Raw genomic sequence first — 6,268 nt, forward strand, 5'->3', positions numbered from 1 at the left:
TTTGTAAAAAAAAAAAAATGTATAAAATATAAGCAATATGTTGCTTCTTTTACCCTATTTGTATTTTTATTTTTAGAAGAAATTAAATTCAATTCTTACAATTAAATGAATTATGAAGTACTATTCATTAACTTTTGAGGAATATAGAAAAGTTATTTGAGGAATACATGACTTGTATGAGAAATTTGAAGTAATTGAAAGCATAAATAATTTGTTTTGAGTCAAATTAATAAATGATTTGTCTCATTTTAAAAATTTGTTCAAAACCTATTTAATTATTAGAGAAAAATAAAATAAATGCATAGTAATTGTAATTAAACTTTATAATTAAACGAATTATGAAAGCATAAATAATTTGTTTTGAGTCAAATTAATAAATGATTTGTTCCATTTTCAAAAATTTGTTCAAAACCTATTTATTTAATTATTATAGAAAAATTAAGCAAATGCATAGTAATTGCAATTAAACTTTATAATTAAATGAATTATAAAATTTTGATTAACTTGAGGAGTATAGAAAAGTTAGAATTTAATGCAGTTGGAGGTATGAAAAACTTAAAAATAATTGAAAGCATGAATAATTAATTTCGAGCCAAATTAAAAAATAATTTCTCATTTTAAAATATTTGTTCGAAAATTGTTACTCTAATTGATAGGGAGAAATGAAAGAAATGCATAGCAATTGAATTAATAGAGTAGTTTTTGATAGCATTTAAATTGGGCATTGTCATGACCTAATCTGTCATGAGTGGCATCCACACTACACTCTTGGTGGGAGAATCAACTATCTACCAACACACAAGCAATTAATCAACTTAAAACAACATTTTTAATAAATAAAACAAGTCTTTATATGAACCATCGTCAAAATACTTGTGAAAACCCCCCCTAAAACCTGAAAGTCGTATATCAAACATCTATAATGTAATCTAGAATATGGGCATGCAACCCGCAAACAAAAATAGTTTGGAAAATGAACCAAAGGAAAAAGAGGAATTCATAGCGGCTCGAAAAAACCATATCACTATTGATTTCGAAAATGCTGGAGTCATAATTAAGGTTGCGAAGTAGCCGCCTAAATATGCCGTGTACTCAACAAAGAAAGAGCAAATATACTATCAATACACAAAATCCACAATGTATTAATAGGATCAACGATCAGCTCCAATTATACAAAATATGAACAGATAACCCAACTTAGTAAAATAGATAACATATAATTATAACCACAGTCAAAATCATAACCCAGACTCTTAGTTCTCATCCTGACTCAACATTCACAATAAACATGTCAACAACATTACAACAAAGCCAACCCAGTTCACTCATGGAACCCATACACAAACAATCACATAGACTCGACGTGACTAACAGATAACCCGACACTAATAGCAGGTCTAATTTCGCGATAAGCCGAACCAAGGTATAATTTAGAGAGATAATCCGAGCCAACCATTAGTAACCTATATCGACTTGGTATCTGAGCTAACCACATAGACATTCTATACTAGGCGTGGTACTCGAGCCAACCGAATATGTATCAAGTTTGTACTCGATCCAACCAAGTGATATCATGTACCAGGCGTGGTACCCACGCTAACTGTTAGTATGTACTAGGTGTGGTACCGGAACCAACCGACAATCACACATCACAATGAATAAAATCACACGTATACCCCCAAAATAAACACATTTATTACATGAAATTGACAATAGACTAACATTTCAATTTATACTCCTTCTATTTTCCTAAGCATACACTATACATGTAATACTAACGAAGCAGTTAGCAAGCACATATAACATTAAACGAGAAACAAAACAATCATTATCTACCTCAAATCAAGTTTGGAATACTCTATTGAACATGTGTTTCCCCCTTGTTAAGATACCTAGCTTGTTCTTAGTCCACAAACAATCAATATAACACATAATTAGACCCGAATAATCTAAGTACAACCGGATTAAATTCTAATCTCAAATCATATGCCAATTTAATAATATTCTTACCAAATCATGATTTTCCCACCATTTAGTCCAACCAAAAGCGCACTCCCCTAATGTTATTACCATGGATTCTAAGGCTTAGTAATTGAATTACCAAGCTAGGGGAGTAATTTAATTACCTTTACAGGTGATTTCAATAAAAAAAAAATAGGTGAAAATTGCTCTAGATCGCCTCTGCACTTCTCCAAAACGTTCTTAGATGATAATGGGCGATATTTAGGAGTTTTCTTCATTTTTAGCGACTTACCCCATTGTAGTGGCTCAATCCCACTATAGTGGTGGTGCTATAGCAGGATCTTCCGCTATAACATAAATTAATTAAGGTTGTGTTAGTGGCATGTCATGTTGAGTTTTAAAGGTGTGAACAGGAAATGAAGGGTTGTGACTCTCTTGAAGGGTTGTGACCTTTATGAAAGGTTGTGTCATTTCTAAAAGGTTGTAACCATTTGAAAGGTTGTGACCTTTCTAAAAGGTTGTCTTCTTTCCTAAGAGTTGTGACCTTTACCCTTTGTTGGCTATAAATAGAGAGGATTTCTCTCATTTTTCCACATTGAATTCTTCCCTTCTTTTGCATACATTTCTTACAAAACAAAATCGATCGATCGTGTCTGTGTGTATGATTCGTTGCTGTCATTTTGAGTTCGTTGAAATTATCGAAGTTTGAGGTACCGCTACTTCTTTAATGGTTAATCTGTTTTATCTTGGGAGGAATTAATCTGCAACCTCGGGTACTTGAGGAGATTAAATTTCTTAAGGACACACAGTGGCTTCTGTGGACTTGGATAGTTCTTTGTGTTTTTCTTTTCATATTTTATTATTTCTGGTTTGCTAATATGAATACAAGAGATAACAGGTTTAAGAAATTTAATGTTGGTATTTTCTGTGGTAAGGAAATTACTTCTATTTTCTGTGTTCTTTTAATTGGGGAAAGAAAAAGAAGAAAAAGAGAATTATTTTATCATATGATAAAAGAGATTTGGGATGAATTAGTACTACTTTAATATCTTCGAGTATATTTTTTGTAGTAAGTTTTTCTTGGATGGGTAAGATTATTTTTATTTTCTTCCCAAGTGCATTCAAGCATTGCACCCCTTCAATTTTCTTTTCAACGAGAAAAGTTATTTTGTGCATAAAGGCTAAGATGAACACTTTAATTTTTTTCCCTGTATTCTTGGTTTTATATAACTATGAGAAGAAGTAAATGAACAAATGTTGTCTCCTAACAATATTTGAACATGAGTTTAGTTTCTTGTTGAAATTAAATGTATTCTTGAGGAAAATAGGAATATGATGAAAACTGAGAAAAGGAAAAAAAAAATTAGCAAGAAAAGTGACTTGCATGGAATTATCGCTGACAGATAGAATATAATTCAATGAGAGTAAAAATCAGGTTCTATCTTTATTTCCCTTGATTATTATTTTCTTTTTCTATCATTTATAAGTTATTAAATTTATTTCATAAATGTTAGGATAGATGGTCATTATGTGATGATCTCAGAATATGTCTTTATTATTATTAATACGTATTTCTGTTTAGAGGAGGAAATATACAACTTTTGTAATTTTCTACTCCATGTGAAATCTGATTGTGTTTGACTTTTGGAGATACTTTTTTCTCCTTTGGTTTGAAGAATATAAGAACTTCACGAACAAATCAGATTGTGCATTGGTTTGAAGAATATAGAAACTTCACCAATTTGTTAAATACTCTGTTTGAATGAATATTCTGACTTGAAGAGTACAAAATCTTCGTCAGGAGTATTAAAGCTAAATGATTGAAAAAGATAAAATCTTCATCGTTAGCTCGAAACAGTGTTGTATTTGAGGTTTCTGGAGATTAAAACATTTTTGGTTTACTACTCTGTCTGAATGTGAAACTGATTCGAAGAATAGTAAAACTTCATCAGAATTCAAGGTTCATTCGGTTAACGATTAGAAGAATATAAAACCTTCATCGTTAAACTAGAAACAAGTTGTATAAAGATTGAATCTTTATTGTTAGTATTCTAAATACTAAGTGGTTTGTCTAGTTGTGACAAAACGGGAAAAAAATACTAGTGACATAAAATTAGTGATTTTTGTGCCTGCAATGGGTGTTTATAATTAAATCTCCAAAAGAAGGCCTCGTGTTGCCAATGTGTAAGCATGGGAAAAAATATGTGAAAAATAATTTCAAATACTTGAAAAATATTTTTTAGAACATATTTAAAATGTGGGGGGTTCTTTACTTGTGATAAAGACAAAATTAGACTTGTTATCTAATTTAAATTTGAAAGTACAAGATATGAAATTTAATGACATTCTTGTATTATATTAACACACAAAATTCTTGGAATATATTCGATATTGTGGACGTTGAGTCTCTCTTTACTAGTATATGATATGACTAGTAAAAACCACAAAATTATATTACTCGTTCAAAAGAATTGTATTCTTCGATGAAAAAGTTTCACTTAAAATATTGTGATTTTTCATGAAAAATTATGTCTATTAAATTAATTTTTTTTTTGTCTAGACATGAACATTGGTGAAAAGTGATATGTTATGTTTGTGTGTAAAACAAACATTTGGGTCATATTGCCCTTATTGGACCGATGAGACTATGATCATGGGTAATTCTATAACAAATTGAATGTTATGGAAAGGTCCTTCTGAAAAGGACATATGGCAAGGTGTTGACTTTAAAACAATGTATGTATTTGAGAAAGTTATAAAAAGTAAAGAACAAAATATTTGTGGGAAAAGGTTACCTCACAGAATGTCTTTTTAAACTTAGTATTTCTGTTTGTTCTTACTTGCTTGAATCAAATTGTTTGTGACTAAATGCTTGGGACATGTCAATTACAAAACCTTGCAAAAACTGATCAACTTAGAAGTTTTGCCTAACTTCTAGTGCAATAAATCAAAATGTCAAGTACGTGTTGTTGAAAGAAAGTTTAATACCTTAGAATTGATTTACAATGACATTTGTGATATGAAGTCAACACCATCTCGTGGTGGCAAAAAGTGTTTCATAAATTTTATTAACAATTGCACTAGATATTTTTATGTTTATTTGCTGAATGGTAGGATGAAGAAATAGAAACATATTGGCAATATAAAACTGAAGTTGAAAATCAGTTGGATAAAAAAATTGTCATGATTAGAAGTGGTATATGTGGAGAATATGAATCTTCTTTTGCAGAAATATATTTGGAAAATGGAATATTCCATCAAATTACTGCACATTCTCACCTCAATCTAATGAAATTGTTGACAAGAAAAAACCAAACTTTGAAGAAAATGTTGAATGTCTTATTTATAAGTTCAGGTTTACCACAAAAATTGTGGGGGGGTGCTATCATTATATCAAAATAGAACAACAAAAAAATTGTCTGTTCAAAAAGAGAGAAACAAAAAGTTTTGTTTGTTAGTAAAGAGAGTACCAATTTTTTTTAAAAAAACTTTTGTTTGTTAAGAAAGGGAGCAACAGAAAGTTGTGTTTGTTCAGGCTTTGTTGTATCCTGATAGAGAATTGTTTGTCGTCCCTTAAAGTTTATACAAGCAATAACTCTTGAAAGAGAGTGATCAAACAATTTTCAATACAGTCTATTTCATATAAGAAATGGAAATGAGGGAACTATTCCCAAACGGATCAAAATAGGACCTAAGACTTTGGATTGTATGTTCATTGGATATGCTACTAATAGTAAAGCATGTCGATTTATGGTTCATAAATCCAAACCGTCGGACAGTCAAGTGAAGGGTCTAAACGACCTTGGAAAGAACCAAATGAGAATATACTTAATAAAGAGATTCAGAGGCGTAGTAAATGTCAATGGACAAATTACTTCCTTCGAGTTTGATTTTGTAACATTTCTTCTTGAAAATGAGTCTCATAAATTCGAAGAAGATATGTCCTCTGTGGACTCATTCTCTTTGGAAAGAGGTTGTCAATAGTAAGATAGATTCAATCTTGAGCAACCGTACTTGAGAGTTGATTGATCTTCCTCCAAGAAATAAACCTTTGGGTTCAAAGTGGATCTACAAAAGGAAAAGAAAGTTGATGAAACTATTGACAAATACAAAGCATGTCTTGTTGTCATAGGCTTTAGACAATAAGAAAGTCTTGATTATTTTGACACATAATATCCACTAACTAGGATTACATCAATTCAGATGTTAATTGCATTAGTTGCGGTATATGGCCTTCAAATTCGTCAAAATGTATGTGAAAACATTTTTTTTAAAACGGAGAATAGGAGGAAGAAATTTACATGGA

Source organism: Solanum verrucosum, unplaced genomic scaffold, assembly GCF_900185275.1.
Source record: "Solanum verrucosum unplaced genomic scaffold, falcon-dt-bn FXZP01000094.1, whole genome shotgun sequence".
NCBI classification, from domain to species: Eukaryota; Viridiplantae; Streptophyta; class Magnoliopsida; order Solanales; family Solanaceae; genus Solanum; species Solanum verrucosum.